The 20785-nt window shown below is 30.3% G+C and overlaps 1 pseudogene; it reads left to right on the top strand.

Annotated features, from left to right (window-relative positions):
* The first annotated feature begins 1831 nt into the window (after positions 1 to 1831).
* On the top strand, positions 1832 to 5796 carry LOC150032798 (CEN-like protein 2; annotated as a pseudogene).
* The last annotated feature ends 14989 nt before the right edge of the window (positions 5797 to 20785 follow it).

Raw genomic sequence — 20785 nt, forward strand, 5'->3', positions numbered from 1 at the left:
GTTACATAAAATAAGCTCAAGCATTCAACTGAATATTCAACAGTCTTTTATTTTTTTCTTTACAGTTTGTTTTTGTAACTACTTGTATCAGACAAAATGTATAAATATGCATCATTTACCATTTGTAGAAACAACTTACAGAAGCTTCCAAGAAAGCTAAAAGATCTATAAAGAAAAGTGTGATTTAGCTCTTGAATAAAAACTTTTCTCCTTCCCATGGATGTAGGCATCGTTTGCCGAACCACATATATCATCGTGTAGATCTCTTCCTCTTCTTTCTCTTTACAAGACTGCATGTTCTTCTTCTTCTTCATACTCTCGACAATCACTCGAAATAATCAGAAAGAAAGAAAAGGTTAGCAAAAGATTTTAGCAAAAGATTTCTGCAAAACGATAGAGAAAACGAGAGAGAGAAAGAAATTATTGTTCTGGAAATTCTCATAAGAAACAGAGAGTTTTTTCTTCCATCAGGTAGAAGTTAGTGGATTATTCCATGTGGTACACATCAGCTGGAAGATCGTGGATAAAGGAGAACAACTTGGTGGATCACGATTTGGATCAGCAAAAGGGCCAACATTTCATCATTTGGGCTTTCATATTTCATAATATCAAGTGTGTAGGCCCAACAATTACAACCAATCAAGAACAAGTTCCAAAAGGGTAATCCATGCTTATAACCTTATTTTTTAGAGAGATGTGGTTTCAAATTTAATAAAACAAACTATCTTGATGTGACAGAGATGTGAGAGTATTGGGGGGGGGGGGCCCCCCCCCCCCCCCCCATCTTTTCTCTTATTCCTTTGCCTCTCTAACACTTTTTTTTTTTTTTTTAAGTAGTGCCCTATGAACCACAGATACTTCATGTGAGGCAAAGAATAAGTATCAGACACATATCAAATATCGATATTTTCAGATACTTCTCATATACGTATCTGACACGCAATTTGACGTATTTATTTCTACGCATACTTTTTTTTAAAGAAAAAAGACAAGCAACTCATTTAATTTTTCTCAATCTAAGGCTAGACAACTCATTTAAAAGCTCACTACTCGAGTCCAAAACTAAAAGGAAAAAATAAATAACAGATCAAACCCTAGAATAGAATCATCTAATCTCCATCTTCATATTTGAGTCCCCACAAAGTCCACCAAAATATAAACCATTTGGATATCTACAACAGTTTAATGAAAAAGTTATTCGTTTATCTTCATACTTCTCTCTCTAATCTTCTTCTTCTTCTTCTTTGCAATATGAGTCACTTTTCTATTGCATTTTATTAACTATTGTACTTCAACATCTTAGATGTTTTTTTTTTTTTTTTTTTTTTTTAAATTGTATTTCAGTGTTTGTATTCTATTTTGTGATATTGTTATTAACTTGTATGCTAAATTTATCTATATTCTAGATTTTTTTAAACGAAAAAAAAAGTATTTTCAACGTATCAGTATCTTCATTTTTTAGAAATATATAACTTAAAAAAATGAGGCATCTTTAGACGTATCTGTATCTTAGTTTTTTAGAAATTGATGAATCGCCGTATCCAATCGTATCCATATCATGTAGTCGTATCTATGTTTGTGCTTCACAGGTAGTGCCTCTAGAAACCTTCACTTTATTACCAAGAAATACCAAGCAACATCTATAGCTATTAAATGAGCCTTTCAAAAACACTATAAATACCAACACCAAAGCTTGAGCTTTCTAAAGCACAAAGAGAAAAAGAAAAGGAAAAAAAAGACCCTAATTAGGATCTAAAAAACAGTGTTTTTCTAAATCCAAAAGCTTTTTTTCTTCCTTTAATTTTGTGAGTTGTGTTTGAAAAATTAAGAAATGGCAAGATCAAAAATGTCATCAGTGCCTCTTGTTGCTGGGAGAGTGATAGGAGATGTTATTGATTCTTTCACTTAAAGCATGAAGATGTGTGTTTTTTATAGTAATAATAAGCAAGTTTTCAATGGTTTGGGAGGAGACTTGAGATCTTTCTTCACTCTGGTTTGGTTTTTTCTTTTTTTCTCCCTTTTTTCAAGATTTGACAGACCCAATTGCTTCTCTCTTTACTCATTACGGATATGAATCAATGATTTATTTAAGGTTCGAGTCTCTCGCTCTGCATGTTGAAGAAAAGAAAAGTTAAGATTTTGAGTTGTTTGGTCTATCAATCTAAGTATAAATATTAATTATATCAATAAAAAAAAGTTTAGATATTCAAATTTATGTCTTGCAAGTTGAATACTTTTTTTAAAAAAAAGAAAAAAAAAAGTAAATATTTTTTAGATTTTTCTATTTATAAGAATTTTCCTTTTTGATTATTTGTTAGACTTATACGAGTTTTCAAGCTCACAAAGAAAAAAAAAAGATTAAATTTACCACAACCTTTTTCACTAGACATAGTTTAGTGTGTATATCAGCGTCTATCAGCGATAAACTTCTATCAATTTCTGTTATTGATAGATACTGATGAACTTCTATCAGTCTCTATAAAAGAATATTAAAATTTTATTACTTTGTGTAAATAATTTCACTTATTTTTCTATTTTTGAAAATCCCCCTATATATTTCTTCTCTCGTGAATTTGTTCAATGCTTACAACATCGATATTTTCTTAAGAAATTGTAGGTTTTGAATTCTCTTTTTCATATTTGTGACGTTGTTCCTTCTTTTGAACTATAAAAAATATACTAGAGATGTGTTTTATCTAAATATCTCTTAATGTTTTCATTAACTTGATTTATTATTATTATTATTTTCAGATTATGACGGACCCAGACGTTCCTAGGCCAAATGATCCTTATTTAAGGGAGCATTTACACTGGTAATTAAAAATTTACATATGAGTTGATTTTTTTTAAGGCTATATATACATGTGATGAAGTTATATTACATATATTACATGTGCATGTGACACCAACCAAATTAAATTTGACTTTTTTGTTTTTGGAGTACAATATGGAGTATGGGAATTTGAACCTGCAATGTCAAATGAAATTTGATTTTGAAGAATAATTATGCGAGAATCGATGTAATATTTGTCGTTACTGGATTATGAAAGTATTTTGGATTTTGGCTAATTTTGCAGATTATTCTTTCATTTCCCTCTTGCCTAGAATTTTTTGGTCTTATTTGGGATTTATTTGGTTATATGTTTAGTTTATTTTTGGAAGAAAACTTTGAAAATAATCTAATATTTGCCTCTTACATTTATTAAAATTAAAAAAAATTCTTTTATAGAGAAAAGAAATACATGTATTTTAATAGTTGGAAGATCCCTTTTATTTACCTGCAATATAGTAATTTATTCTGCATTCACTAAAGGCATAATTACTGGATTGTCCTCCTTATTTGCTATATCTTAATTGAGGGTATATTTGTCAACATGTCCTCCTTATTAGCATTTTTTAAGTTAAACAAATGTAACTTTCAATTTTAAGGAATGTTAATATAAGTGTCCTTTCCATTTGTCAAAGAACCAATGAAATCTTCCTCTTAAATTTGATTTTTTTTTTGACAACCTCAAAATTGATAGTACAAACTTATTAAAATAGATTAAAATATCAAAAAATATCGATGTCCATGAAAATTTCTATAAAACATTTATAAGAAAAAAAATTATAAAATATTTTTTTTAATTAATAAAACTTTTTACACCTTTTTAAACAAGTAACAGAGGAAAAAAGAAAATGAAGAAGCAGAAAAAACTCCCTTCTTGGTTTCTTATTTATTTATTTATTTACTTATTATTTTTTAACTTTAGCATCTGAAAGCATAATCAAAAGTTACTAAGGATAACTTTCGCAATTTAGATTATGTTTTACATTTTCAGATTGGTTGAGTTCAGCGAATATATGTTTGACAGACAACCCAAATTCTATTTTTGAAAATTGTTGAGATTATGTAATCCAAACACTGCAAATTCTAAAAGCAATATTTTTATGTTTTCTTTGTATCCATAATTTGAATTTTAAAATTTTAAATGCAAAATTATATTTGATAAAGATAAAAAATATTTAGAAATATAAAATGTCATGTATAAACCTAATTCATTTTAAAAAATAAAAAAATGTATTATGTAATGTATTCTAAATTAAATTACGTTAAGTTTCAAGTTTCGTCCCTATGGTTTGGATAAAATTAAAAGTTAGTTCATATGATTTTAACATTTAGAATTTAGTTCCTACAGTTTAATAGTTCATATGGTTTTTTAAATCCTCTTAAATAGCTCCTACCATATGAACTATTCATTAAGAAACTTTTATCAAATCATAGGGGGTAAATTATAATTATAAACAATAAGGGTAAATTATAATTATAAACAATAAGACTTAAATTTTAACTTACTCTAAACCGTAGGTACCAAAATTTTAATTTTTTCTATAAATTATATTATATTACAAAATAATAATTATACAATTTTTTAACATAAAATATATTCATAAATAAATTAATAATAATTTATTGTCAACTAACATTTATTAACTATAACTAGTTTGCAATTGTTTAGATTATAATTCAGTTTCTAAATTTTGCTACCAAACATATATCTAAAACCATGAAATCCAAATTTGTTTTCATTTAATCCTTTGTTTCAAATTTCTGCTTTCAAATTCTCTACCAAATAGATCCTAAATAGTTTTAATTGTGAAACCTCTATTGCAGGATCGTAACAGATATCCCTGGCACTACAGACGCCACATTCGGTAACTTTTCCTACCAAATATATATATTCAAAATAAATAATAATAATAACAAACTTTCTTCTAAAAAAATAAAAAATAAAAAAATAAAAAACTTTCTAGAGGGGAGATTAGAAGAAAAACTTTTTAAATATATACATATATTGTCTATTTCCTTTCCTTTTTAGCTTTGGTTTATACCACCTTTAAGAGAAACTATTAGGTACAGACTAATTTCATGCTCTGCATAAAAAAATTTATAAAGAAAAAATCATGTTTAAAAAGACGACTTGCTACCTGACAATTTTTTGGACAATTTCTTGTGCAGCTTATATTTAAAAAGACCACCCTCAAGTATTTTCTTTATAAAAAAGTTTTTTTTTTTAAAGAAAACTCCCTCATTGGATTCTTATTTATTTATTTTTTTTTATTATTATTGAGATCAAAACATCTAGGTTAATAACATAAGATTTGTGTCAAGTTAACTTATGGTGATATTGCCCTTTCTTCTTGAGTTTTGTGGGGGAAAAAACGTAAGATTTAAAAAAAAAAAAAAAAAAAAAAAAAAGAAGCTCCAATTTGCTAAATTCTAAACTTTTAGGAGCAAAACATTATATAGGTATTGACAAACTTTTATTTCCTAGTTTTCTAAATATTTTTAATTAAAAAAATTTTAATCGATAAATTAAAGATTAAAAGAAATTGAAATTTTTACATACAAGTTAGAAAAGGGCGAGAGCTCCATCCTTTTCCATCCTTTTCCTTCTTAATTAAATAGATTTTTCTTATAATGAGAAAGAGAATAAACTCAAAACTGTTTATTTACAATTCATATAAATATATCTTAACTATTAAGCTAATATTAAAACCAATAAATTTTATAAATGGGTTTTTGAATGAAACACAGGGAGGGAGATAGTAAGTTACGAGATTCCAATGCCAAACATAGGAATCCACAAGTTTGTTTTTGTTCTATTCAAGCAAAAACGAAGACAGTCAGTGAATCCACCCTCTTCAAGGGATTATTTCAACACCCGAGCCTTTGCCGCCAACAACGATCTGGGTCTCTCTGTTACTATCATCTAGTTCAATGCCCAAAGAGAAACTTCCGCCAGACGACGCTAAAACTGCCATTTTGCGACCGTCGGAGTGGACCCAAATAGAAGAGGAGAAAAAGGGAAAAAAAATTAATATACAATCTGAGTCTTTCTTTTTCCTTGAAAATAATAATCACTTTCTATATATCGTGATATAGAAGGAAGGGAGAGAGATGTTCAGATTTGTATATTAGAAAAATATATATTTGCATGAGGGGGAATAATTTGGATATGCAAAAAGGAGGAGTACGGCATCGTTTTCTTTTCCTTTTTGGTGTGTTTTTAGTTGTGTGTTATTAGTGTATTTTGCATGTTCATATAGATGGATGTGCTAATGAATTTAGTTTCAGAGATGATTTACCATTACCACACTTTGTAATTAGTTTTCAAATTAAGATATATGAAAAGGTCCACTTGGTAACAGTTTTAGTTTTATATTTTTCATTTTCTGCTTTTTTGTTTTTGTTTATGTTTCTTTTCCAAGGCTCCATTTAAGATTATTGTAACTCTTAAAATAATTGTTGGTAGTTGTGCTTTTAGAAAAATCAGCTACGAAAAGAAGTAAAAGAGTGTTTGGTAAATTCAGCTTAAACTTGAAAAAGTAGGTTTGAGTGTTCGGTAAATAAATATAAAAATATATTATTTTTGATATAATAATTAAAAGAGACTTATAATCAACTTTTTAAAATTTTGTTTTGTAATTTAAAATTTTGAATAAGTGTTTAGTATGATAAATTATATCTCTTATAGATTATTTTTAAATATTAAGGAAAATAGCTTTATTTTAAAAAAATGAATATGGTATATTTTTTTTCAAAAAATGATTTATTTAACTCATAAAATATAGAAAATAGATTTATTGGGTGAGAAATAGATAAATATATAAAATAAATGTTCTTTTTAAAGTATAAAATTGAAAACTAAATATTAATTAAAAATTCTAACTAATTTTAGGAGAATCTAAAAGCTAGAATGATACTGTTTTTAAAGTCAACGTAAAATTAACGCGTTTTAAAAAGTGTTTTTAACAGTAAATCTGTTTTTAGCAAACGGTTGAGATTTTTTCGAAATGGTTTTTTGATAAGCTAACGTTAAACGTAGCCTTAGTAAAGTTGAAAAATTGCATTTGGTAACGGTATTTTATTGAGAAAAAAAAGGATAAGGAACCATTCATTGTGTGTATGTTTTCTGAAATTTTTAATTAAAAATGTAAAAATTTTACATGAAAACAATATTTTGAAAATTGATATTTTATATTTATAATACATTTCAAAAGAAAAATCAAGGGCGTGTTTGGTTTAACCTTTCAATTGTTTAATTTTAATAATAAATCATTTTGAAAAATTTGAAGTGTCTGGCAACCAATCAAAATAGTTTTTGGAGTGTATTTTAACTAGTTCTTATCAAAAGAGTTTAAATAAAAAATGAACATTTTATATTAACATTTTTTTCTCTAGTCAATCCAAATAGGCCTAAAAATTTATTGAATATACTTTGCAAAAATTAGACACCGATTTCCACGGGTTGCAATCCATGGAGGCAACTTGAGATCTTTCTTCACTCTGGTTTGGTTTTTTCCCCATTTTCTTCAAAATTATGATTGACCAAATTGCTTCTCCCTTTACTCGTTACGGGACGAATAAATGATTTATTTGAGATTCGAGTCTCTCGCTTTGCATGTTGAAGAAAAGAAAAATTAAGATTTTGAATTGTTTGGTCTATCAATCTAAGTATAAGCATCAATTATATCATTAAAAAAAAGTTTAGATATTCAAATTTCTGTCTTGCATGTTGAACAATTTTTTTTAAAAAGAATAAGAAACAAATTGCCATATGGTTTTTTTCCCTTAATAAGAGGTACGTGATTGAATTTAATATTGTCATTTTCTTCTTAAATAGTTTTATTTTTAATTATTGGTTAGACCTTTATTAGTTTTTAAGTTCACAAAGAAAAAAAGACTAAATTTACCGTTATGTGTGTGTGTGTGTATATATATATATATAGGGAGATAAGGGTGTTCGTGGGTTGGGTTGGGTTGGGTCTAGGGATATTTTAGGCCCAACCCTATGGTTCGGTTTGTGTATTTTTCTAAACCAAACTAACCCTTGTTAAATTATGAACCCGAACCAAACCAACCCATAAAAAATGGGTTGAGTTGGTTCGGTTCCATCGGTTCCCTTAAAAAAAAAAGCATGGAATCACAAATAAAAAACACATAAGATTCCACAATCCACAAGAACGATATCCAAAATCTATTAAAACAAGTCTTCAAAATTCACAAGAAAGACATAATGTCTACAAAATTCAAAATATAGACAACAATGTTTTCAAATGTCTACAAAATCAATAAGTAAGACTATAATGTCTAAGGGGTGTTTATGGGTTGGATTGGGTTGGGTTGAAAGACTTTTTAGATTCAACCCAATTGTTCGGGTAATTTTTTCAACCCAAATAACCTTTATTAAAAAATGAACCCAACCCAACCCAACCATAAAATATTTGGGTTGGATTGGTTCGGGTTAATCGGGTCATTTATTTAAAATTTTATTCTAAAAAGAAGCAAAACGTAAATATGTAAAAGTCTAATTTAATTATTTTCATATACTGAATTAAGATTAACAACTTAATTTCAATTTATATAGTGAAAATTTTCTTTCTAAAGTGTAAATAAACTTCTAAGAATTGTTGAAAAATAAATTATTAAAAAAAATTGGAATTAAATAAAATTAAAATCAATATATGCATATATAATTGTGTTATAAGTAAGAAAAAAAATATATTTTAAAGTTAATAATAAATTCGGGTTGGTTCGGATTGGTTTGGATTATATTAGGTGAACCCATGAACCAACCCAACTCATAAAATTTTCATTTATTTGAACTCAACCCAACCCAAATGAGTTGATAACCCAACCTAAACCGCACGGGTTGGGTTGGGTTGATCGGTTTTTTCGGGTCATCGGGCTTTTTTAACATCCCTATAGGGAGATAAGTTTTTCTTCCGAATCTTTTGAGTCTTTTCCTTGAGAGAAAAACAAGAGAACTTGTACTCTGTGAAATAAAATAAAGAGTTTTTCATTTCTCCAACAAAATTCAAGTAAGTTCCTATTATTTTAATATTTCCAATAACTACTTTATTTACATCAAATTTTCTTTAGAAAATTTTATAATTTCAACAACTACTTTAGTCTTCTTTTATTATATTTCGATTTGCCAAAAATTTTCATCATCATTTCAAACACATCTATTATATTAAACTATTGTTTCATTAATACGAATATATTAATCATTCTTCATAATTTTACATTCCATACAATCATCATATCTCTCAAAATATTCTTCACAATTTTCCATTCCATAACAATCATCAATTCATTTCTCTCTTTGCCACGTGTCAAGCATGCATGCTTCCACAAACTCCATCTACTTCATGCTACATGCACATCACGTGTCCAATTCTTCATGCTTCATGCCAAATGGTATCAGAGCATTTATATATATATATACATATAAAAATTTATACATATATATACATATACATACATATATATACATACATACATACATATATATATATATATATATATATATATATATATATATTTCTTCTCTTGTCAATTTCTTTAGTGCTTACGACAACGATATTTTCATAAGAAATTGTAGGTTCGAATTCTCATCTTCATATTTCTGACGTTATTTCTTCTTTTGAACGACGAAATGTATATATCTAGAGATGTGTTTTATCTAAATATCTCTCAATGTTTTCATTATTTCATTTAATTTCTTCTTTGTTTTTTATTCTAGATTATGACTGACCCAAATGTTCCTCGTGAAGGACTGAGAGGTCTGATACGGAACGCAGATCGTGTCCCAATTTTAAATTCACAAAGAATTAAAATTTCAGAGAACTATATTATGCACTTTTACAAAATTTACAACATGTTTCATATACAATACAAAAGTAACTCAGGGTTAATCACACTTACCTTTGAAGCCAAATGAATCTTCACGATTTGCCTTGACTGGTCACGAATTCTCATTTTGATCACAAACATAAACAACAACCTGAAACCAAAGAAGGTAGACACCACCACAATAGAAACCTTTGTATTCTCCTAAGGGCTTGAGAATCACATGAGTTTTGTGGGCTCTGTAACATTTATTTTTGGGAGTGAGGGAGAAGATAGAGATGAGAGGAATGTTCTAGGGAGAGATCTTCTGTGTGCTACTAGAAAAAATCTCAGAGTTCTCTACATAAGAAGAAAAGGGAAGAAGAACGAAAAATTTGATCTCTGTGTGCTACTAGATTATGACTGACCCAAATGTTCCTCGTGAAGGACTAAGAGGTCCGATACGGAATGCAGATCGTGTCCCAATTTTAAATTCACAAAGAATTAAAATTTCAGAGAACTATATTATGCACTTTTACAAAATTTACAACATGTTTCATATACAATACAAAAGGAACTCAGGGTTAATCACACTTACCTTTGAAGCCAAATGAATCTTCACGATTTGCCTTGATTGGTCACGAATTCTCATTTTGATCACAAACATAAACAACAACCTGAAACCAAAGAAGGTAGACACCACCACAATAGAAACCTTTGTATTCTCCTAAGGGCTTGAGAATCACACGAGTTTTGTGGGCTCTGTAATATTTATTTTTGGGAGTGAGGGAGAAGATAGAGATGAGAGGAATGTTCTAGGGAGAGATCTTCTGTGTGCTACTAGAAAAAATCTCCGAGTTCTCTACATAAGAAGAAAAGGGAAGAAGAACGAAAAATTTGATCTCTGTGTGCTACTAGATTATGACTGACCCAAATGTTCCTCGTGAAGGACTGAGAGGTCCGATACGGAATGCAGATCGTGTCCCAATTTTAAATTCACAAAGAATTAAAATTTCAGAGACTATATTATGCACTTTTACAAATTTCAGAACGAAAAATTATATGAATTTTAATTAAATTTTAAAATTAAATTAAAACTCCCTCTCTTTAATTTTAAATTAAAATTAAATTTTAATTTAAATAATAATATAATAAGTATATGTTATATCAAAATATAACACATATCCTATAGTTTATATTACATCAAATACAATATGACTTATAGTTTGTATTTTCTCTCAATAATTTATAGTATTTAATATAAATCAAATTTATATTAAATTTTGTTATATGAATCGAATCCATATAACCAATATTTGAATCATATTCAAATATTTATTTCCTCTCAAATAAACTTTATATAATAATGTATCAAATACATTATATTAATTATATCATATATAATTATTGGAAATTAATTATATAATATATAATTAATTCTCTCAATTAATTTTGAACAATTATAATTAATCCAAAATTAAATTGATTATCAATTATCTCAGTTGAGCTATCGCGGGGACTTTATGGTCCTGGAGATTAAAGATCCAATGATACTTGAATAATTAATTAAATTCCTTTAATTAAATTACTTAACATCCATTAAGGGGGTCAATCCACTAAAGACCGACAACTGTACTCTTCGCACTACAGATATATTTTTGTGTCCATTGGATATAACAAGTCAACAGTGCGATGACCCTTCACAAATTGCTCGTAAGTACAATTGGGCCAAAATTGACGTTTTGCCCCTATAGTTACATCTAACTTCTTAAGTATCACCGATCTCTCTAATGAATAATAAGTCATAGTTCAATTATGACCAAACCCCTCTCGGGCCATAAAAGGTTGTGGTTCCACATTGTTCAAGCCCCGGATCAGCTTTTAAGGGAGTAATTTATCTACTTACCCTAACATTAGGGAAAGAATAAATTTCATCTTGTGTAGCTGTATTTCCAACTCCCTCATCAAACGAATCCTCAAAATGGTAGGCATATTGAGTCGACGATCTGTCCACTCTCACCCATGCAAATTAAAGAACCGTCTTTATAGGTAGAAATTCATAACTCACTCAGAATTTAGGTCATGTCACCTATAGTTATCCTGGTGAAATATAAGCCTCTATTATTAACGACTTTATATAATGATACTATTCATTTCGTGATCCGGTATTATACAAACTCTTTTGTATAGAACACCACCTCACACATGTCTCTACATGAATGATCGGGATTAGATCATTTGTTTAACTTTAAAACAATTGTAATAAATACAAAGAGGGGCGCATTCGTAGTGTCAACAGTATATGGTATCCAACGTTATCCATGTACTACAGACCATTTAGGTTATCACTTAAACATGAGTCACCTGTATGTCTCCACATACATATTTTAACTACAGAATATAACTTTGGATGTTAGTTTATTTATTTTGTGGGTTAATGTTACTAAATGTTGAATAAAATATCTCATATTTTTTTAAATAAATAAATTGTTTGTACATTACAGTTAAAAACTACAATACCCACGAGATTTAGGACATCAACCCAACAATCTCTCACTTGTCCTAAAGCTAGTGAGGTGTACATCATAAAAGTCATACTAATACAGAAGTACACAAAATAAGAAACTAGGGCATAACACGCGCCCAATACAAAATCACCCCCTTACCCTATACTAAATGTTGCATATCCCTTAGACCCATACTTTGTAGGTGACCCAAAAATATGTTAGTCGTGAGAGCTATTGTAAATAAGTCTGCAACATTGTGCGTTGAAGCTATTCGCCTATGTGCTTCCCGCATTTATGACACCTAGGCTCTCAGGAATTTGCCACAACACCACTATTATCACAATAAAGAGTGATAGGCTTTGGCATGTCTGGAACCACTTCCAAATCAGTCAGGAACTTTCTAAGCAACACAACTTCCTTAACAGCTTCACAAACTGCTACATACTCAGCCTCCATAATGGAATCAGCAATGCACCATTTCTTGGTGCTCCTCCAGACTACTAATCCTTCGTTAAGAGTGAACACTAATCCTATGTGGATTTCTTCAATTCTTATCAGTCTAGAAATCAAAGTTTTTGTATCCTGTAAGGATTAAATCCTTAAAACCATACACGAGCACGTAGTCCCTCGTTCTCCGAAGATACTTGAGGATGTTCTTAACAGCGGTCCAGTAATCAAATCCTTGATTAGACTGATATCTATTGACTATCCCACTGCATAGCAGATGTCAGGTCTAGTACATAACATCACATATATCAGGCTACCAACAGTCGATGCATAAGGGATCCATCTCATTTCCTCAACTTGTACACCTTCCTTAGACAAAATAACTCCATGCCTAAAAAGGAGCAAACCTCTCTCTTGAAGTTCTGCATCGAAAATTTGACAAGCATCTTGTTAATGTATGATGCCTGAAAGACAGGGCTAGCATTTTGTTCTTTCGTTCTCTAAAGATCTGAATGCCCAAAACAAATTGCACCTCTCCAAATCTTTCATTAGAATTAGGTCGCTAACTATTTTTAATTTCAGTCAGTAGACCTACATCATTCCCATGAGTAGGATATCGTCTACATATAGCCAAGAAAAGCTATTAAACTATTGATGATTCTCTTATAAACACAAGGTATATCAACATTCTGATCAAAGCAATAAGATTTGATCGCAATATCAACTCTTATATTCCAAGATCGAGAAACTTGTTTCAATCCATAAATGGACCGATTAAGTCTACAAACTTTTTGCTCTTGATCTTGGGTTATGGATCACTCATGCTGCTCCATGTATGGTCTCTCAAGATTTCTATTCAGAAAAGCAGTCTTGACGTCCATTTGCCGAATCTCATAGTCATAATATGAGGCAATGGACAGGAGTATCCGGATAGACTTCAACATTACAATAGGTGAGAAAGTCTTCTCATAGTTGACTCCCTCAACTTGGGTTATACCCTTTGCCACAAGTCTAGCCTTGAAGGTTTGCACCTTCTCGTCAACACCTCATTTTTTTATGTAGATCCATTTGCAACCTCATCAGATTGATCTACAAGATCCCAAACCAAATTGAAGTACATAAACTCCATTTTCAATATCCATATCTTTAATCCATTCATCTTTGTCAACATCCTCCATTGCCTTCTTGACGACAGTTAAGATTTCTGTTAAACTCATATAATGAATAGGTGGGTTCATAACCCTCCCACTACCTCGAGGCTCCTTCAACGTTTGAGGTGGATTTGACCTACTAGATGAACCAACTTCAACAAATCTTGTTAAGGTATTGGGCTCTTCAACAACGCTTCTTGAAGATTCAGCAGTTCTATTGGAAAGTTCTTTTAACACTTTCTTATTGCGGAGCTTATGCTCCCTTATGTGGCTCTCTTCTAAAAAGGTAGCGTTTGTCGATACAAACACTTTATTATCTTTAGGATCATAGAAGTGACCACCTCTTGTTCCTTTAGGGTAGCATACAAATAGACAAAATTTTGAACGAGATTCCAATTTCTTAGGATTTTCCTCAAGTACATTTATTGGGCAACCCTAGATCATGAAATGGCGTAAACTACCTTTACGGATATTCCTTAATTTTAAAGGTGTTCCAGTAAAACCTTTGGATGGAACACAATTCAAAATGTAAGCTGCAATCTGTACTGTATAACCCCAAAACGAGTCAAGTAAGAAACCATAACTCATCATAGACCGAACCATATTCAACAGAGTTCTATTTCTCCTTTCTGATACACCATTCTACTGGGGTGTACCAAATGCTGAGAATTGGGATACAATTCCATGCTCAATCAAATAGTCTTGAAATTTTAAATCCATATACTCTCCATCTCGATCAAATTGAAATGTTTGGATTGTTTTATTTAATGTATTTTCAACTTCAGTCTTGTACTCCTTGAACTTTTCAAGGGTTTCAGACTTATGTTACATTAAATAAACGTACTCATATTTGGAATAATCATCAATAAAAATGATGAAATATTTAAACCCTCCTCTTGCCTTAACATTGATCGGACCACAGAAGTTTTAATGTACACGTTCTTGGTTCTTTGGCCCTGTGACCTTTTCTAGTAAAAGATCTTTTAGTCATTTTGCCTACAAGGCATGAATCACATACAAGTAAAGAATTTACTTCTAACTCACTTAGAAATTCATTCTTGACCAGTCTCCCAATCCTATTGAGATTTATGTGTCCCAATGTTAGGTGCCAAAGATGGGAATGTTCTTTAGGAAAAAATTTCTGTCTTTTATTCTAAGTTACCACAGTTTTAAATAGTTTAGTATTTAGGAAAGCTTTTATTGCTAACAATCTTAGCACATAAAGATTATCTTCGAGATTTTCAAAACAAGTATATACTCCATTTTTGTAAACAAACACTTTATTTACGTTAAAAGATAAAGAGTAGTTTTGTTCAAGCAAACATTTTAAAGAAAATAAGGTTCCTTGCCAAGCCAGGAACCACATATACATTATCTAATAAAATATATGAAATCTGAAAGCAGAGTCGAAGTCCTTCCATTGCCGTAGCTGAGATAACATGCCCAGTTCTAACATGCATCGTCATCTCCCTAGCCTTCAATTGCTGACCGGAACTAATTCTTTGTAATGAAGAACAAACGTGGTTAGTGGTACCTAAATCTATTATCCAGGCAGAATCATCATTCTCCACTAAGCAAGTTTTCAATATAAGTAAATCGTATTTACCTTGCTTGGCCTTCTTCTTTTCCGCTAAGTACTTGGTACAATTTCTTCTCCAATGTCCATCTTGGTTGCAATGGAAACAAATTCCCTTTGCAGTCTTGACCTTCTTGCCTTTTTGGTAGCAGCTGGTGGGTTAGCTTTCCCCTTTCCACCTTTCTTCTATTTCCATTTTTTGGTGCCTAAAGAGGAAGGTACATACTTAGTTCCAGAGGTCGAACATCTAAAGAACTTTTTGGAGGATGAGGCAACATTTTCCTCACCCTTTTGCTCCTTAACTTTCATCAAGGATTGGAAAGTCTATAGCTCATCGAGCAAAGTGGTCAGAATGTAGCCAATCCTGTTCATAACAGCATTGCTAAGGAACCATAGAAAACTTTGAGGTAATGTTTCAAAGATGAAGCTAACCTGACTGGCCTCATTAATAATAGACTTGTTCATATCAACCACATTAAATTGGACCGTCATGTTGAAAATTTGTTCACAAATAGAGGCCCTTCTTGCATGCAAGCATCAAAGATGAATTTAAGAGCGTTACGCCTTAGTTGAGCAGACAGTTGTCCAAGAAATCCTTGCAGGGACTCTATGATCTCATAGGCAGTGAGCATAGGCTTATGCTTCCTTGCCAAAACTCTAGAAAGGCTTGCCAAGATATATGCTCGAACCTTTTCATTTGCCCGTACCCAACCCTCGTATGCTTCCCGAACGTTTCGAGTGGCATTTTGAGCTGGGATTGAAGAAAATTCCTCCACAGGAAAAATCTTAAGTCATTGATGATCAAAACTGTATTGGTTGTGTTTTTTCGGAGATGTAATTATCAGCAGTTAATTTATTGGCGGTGAGCATATTTAAAGTTGCGGAAGTCATATTGAAAATTGTTGAAACATACAACTTATTTATGTTAGTAATCCATGCATTACCCAATTTTGAAAAACAAATCAAGTTTAGAAAAATAACTTAATACAAGCTATGTGACATTTATTTTGCAATGATGTTTCAGTGAGACGGGGTAAAAACTACCATAGGGTGATCAGGTACCCCTTCACTGAAATGAGACCATCTCAACCAATATACAGAACAACTCTTTGTTCTTGTAAATATTAGTCACCCTTTTTCGGTCCAAATTTTTTAACTATCTTAACATTTTTTTTATAAGTATAACTCCTCATTTTAGATTCTAGAGTTCTACCCCAATGAACCAACCATAGGGAAAAACTGATTGGGACAAAAACTAAAACAATCCTATCCATTTCTATAGTTTGAGTAAAGAGTCACGCAATGCCATCCGTAGGGGGACACAAGCAAAGATGCCTCAAGGCCGAGCATGAAAATTTACTACAAACTAATGAGAGAGACCGTGAGATGTGTTGATACACTCCCTGCTCCCACTTACTGTAAACACACTCTCCATTCACCTTGATATTGACCTATAAAAACACCCCCTGCATAAGCAAAGGTGTCTCAAGGTCGATTATAAATCTCACTGTGTGAACTATAAGGGAGAAACATGAAAAGCAAAAATGAAGTATCATATACCCTATTTTTCTCCCACTGAGTGTTTTACCTAGGGTTAATTTAACTTATAAAAATAGGACTAATTATTTTTACTAAGTGATTGTTTATGTTTACCCAAAAGTAACACTTACTTTGGATAGTTAAAAAATTTTGATTAATGTTCATTAAACATTTTAACAAACTTTAATCAACAATTGCATGCTTGTAGAAAATTTATTTAATTCACCTTTCAGGTCAGTTCCCAGGTAGGAGCGTTCCGTTTCCATTAACATAAATACCCCAGTCTAGACAGAACTAGCCTTAGACAAAGGTCCCTTATAGATACATTTCTACAATTTTAATCTTTTATTATGATCAATTTAATCCTATTACACTACCTCTCACATGTCTACATGAATGATCAAGATCAGATCATTTGTAGAACTTTAAAACAATTGTAACATCTACAAAAAGGGGCGCATTTGTAGTGTCACCAGTATAAGGTATCTATCCTTATCCATCTACTACAGACCATTTAGGTTATCACTTAAACATGATCTACCTATATGTCTCTACATACATATTTAAGCTATAGAAGATAACCTTTGATGTTAATTTATTGATTTGTTGGGTTAATGCTACTAAATGTGGAATAAAATACCTCGTATTTTATTAAATAAATAAATTATTTGTACATTACAATTATAAACTACAGAACTCGTGAGATTTAGGGCATCAATCCCAATGCCTGGTCCAAGTGATCCTTATTTAAGGGAGCATTTACAATGGTAATTAAACATTTACATATGAGTTGATTTTTTTTAAGGCTATATATATGCCTATGATGAATTATATTGCATATATTGCATGTGTATGTGAAAACACCCAAATTAAATCTGACCTTTTATTAGAGTACAATAGGGAGTACGATAGTTTGAACCTCCAGCGTCCAATCAAATTTGATTTTTTTAATAATAATGCGAAAATCGATATAATACTCATCGTTATTAGATTATGAAAGTATTTTTGATTTGGGCTAATTATGCAAAATTTTCTTTCATTTTCATTTTGCCTAAAAAAAAATTTGTCTGATTTGGGTCTCATTTAGTTATTTTTTTAAGGTAATTTTTGGAAGAAAACTTTGAAAATAATCTAAGATTTGCCTCTTGCGTGTGTTAAAATTAAAAGATCTTCGATAGAGAAAAGAAATATAGGTATTTTAATAGTTGGAAGATCCCCTCCATTTCTCATAACTACAATATATAGTATTTATTTACTTACCTTGTAAAATTTATTCTGCATTCATTAAAGACATAATTTGTAAATCCCTAAACTTGTTTTACTAGTTAATTATATTTAAGTCCTTTTAATTATGTAATTAAGCTCTTGGAAGTATGTACTTATAATGTTTGTATTATTTGAAGCGTGTGGGAAGTTCAATGTATGTGTACGTATGATTGAATGAGGGAAAATATTCTAAGTGTTTAGAAGCTATACTCTGGAGTACTCAGAGGACAGGAAAATATGCTAAGTGTGGAATTTCAAGCTCTCGAGTGAAGTAGAGAGAAGTTAACACTTAAAGGAAAGTAGAGGATTTTATGCGTTTGGAGTTATGATACGCTATGCAGCTACTTTTGTTGAATTATGCGACCAGATGTCCAAGAAGGGGACATTATGGAAAATTATAGTTATGTGGTATGTGGAAGGGCATGGAGGAAGTAAGATGGCTCTTGAATGAGGAGGAAAAGTCGAGGTTGGTATAGGGGAAGTATGCGACCAACCTCATATGCAAATGGTAAAGGCTGAATTGGCAAATGGGGTGATTGTGGACCAATGGGTCGAAGGTGACATCTAGAGGGTGCGACGCTGAGTAGGATTATGCGATGACCAAGAAAAGACTTAAGTGGCTGCAAGCCCATGCGACGGAGTTAAGCTGGAGAGTTGAGCTTAATTAATTAATAAATGGGTTATGCGGCAACCTTAGAAATGTTGGATTGAGGATGAACATATCAAGCGGCGTTTAATTAAGATAAGCCTACATGCAAGTCCAAGTATAAATAGGCCTTGCGAAGAAGAGAACTATTTTGCGAAAAAATTTCCTACACTTAGAAGAAGTATTATTACCATCTGATGGACGGAATTGAAGAAGTTCTCAGTAAACTCGAGAGATTACGGGGATTTCCGACCTATTAAGAGGAACTTAAAGTTCAATTTATAACCAAAGTTCTTCTAGAAAATGACCCTAACATTTTTCTAAAATGACCTATGTTTTCTTTTGTTTTCTTTTGTTTTCTTTTGACTTTTTTCTTTGTGCATTGAATGTAGTGCCTTCTCATTTTCATAAACTTTTTTAAGAGGGAAAATAATTTTAAGAGTGCATTTTATGACAAAAAAAGTATATTAATTCAAAAATATATCGTGAGAAATTTTGTGAAAGTAGAAAAATAATCATCTATAGTTATAAATGAGCATAGTTCAACTCATACTCAAGATTAGAGGTTTGATCCCCATCCTAATATATTATATTAAAAATAACCTATGGTTGTTTTCAGAAAAATTGATCAGGTTTCAAAAATATTTTTCAAGGTAGCTAAGGGTGTGTTTGGAATACATTTTAGTGTTTAATTTAAAAAATACATCATTTTAAAAGCAATTGGAGTATTTGATAACCGCTCAAAACAGTTTTTCAAGTGTATTTTAATAGTTTTTTATCAAAAGTGTTTATATAAAAATGGTTTTTTTTTTTTTGAAAAAAAAATTCCCCAAGCCAATACAAACAGACCTTAAGATGACCCATACAATAACCAAAAAGGGAAGAAAAAAATTGGATCTAATCTTTAAAAAAATTCAAACCCAAGTGTGATTAAATTACATCTTAAAAGAGATGTGTTCAAAATACCTTCTAAGTTTAAAGTACATCTTAAAGAGGTGTGTCCAAAATACCTTTCAAATTTAAGTATTTTTTTTTTCAAATGATTCTATTAATTACAAATATGATTTTTTTTTTCTTTAGAAGATTTTTGACTCGTACAAATTCATGCCAGTTGAACTGTATTCATATCAACTTCACTAACTTTTATTCGATAATAATAATGTTTATAATAAGACAATATTTTAATGTACTTTTTATTTATTGAGATTTTTTTTTACAAAAATAACAATTTTGTTAATCTTAGAACATAGTCAAGAATCTATACTGAAAACACTTTAATCATTAATTTAGAGTATATTTAGTTTAACTTTTCAAGTTTTTAATTTTGAAAATAAATCCTTTTGGAAAAAATTGAAATGTTTGACAACCAGTCAAAATAGATTTTGAAGTAATTTCAAAGTACATTTTAAACCGTTTTTATCCAAAGAGATAAAATAAAATTGACTTTTTTGAAAAATAGTTTTTTCTCTAGTCAATCCATACAAGTCCTTAGAAATTTTTATTTCTAATTTCTTTAAGAAACATTTTTCCAATTTAGTCCCTAATTACTTTTGTTATTGTTTGTGTCTAATAATTTTATGAAGTTAAAAAAAAATCTAATGAATTGTTAAACTTTCAATTTTGTGTCTACCAAGTTCACTTTCAGTCCTGTATCGAAAGGTCTATGACATATTTAAAATTCTTAAAAATTAACTAATCTATTTAACATTAAATTAAATTTTATGTCTAATAGGACCTTAAATTTTTAATTTTACATCTAACTAGTATATATGAGGATTTTTAAAATATAAAATCCTTCAAAATACAAATAAAAAATTCAGAAATCTATTAGATATATAAAATATTGAAAGAACAAAGCTCATTTTAAATACTTCATAGACCAAATAAATATAAGACAAACCTGAAATTCAGTGACAGGCCACAAGTCTCAAAAGTATTGACACTAAATAAAAAATAATAAATAAATAGGTGAGCTGAAATGGTAACGGTGCTATA

Source organism: Benincasa hispida, chromosome 11 (assembly GCF_027475165.1).
Source record: "Benincasa hispida cultivar pf3 chromosome 11, pf3_genome.v1.1, whole genome shotgun sequence".
Lineage (NCBI taxonomy): Eukaryota > Viridiplantae > Streptophyta > Magnoliopsida > Cucurbitales > Cucurbitaceae > Benincasa > Benincasa hispida.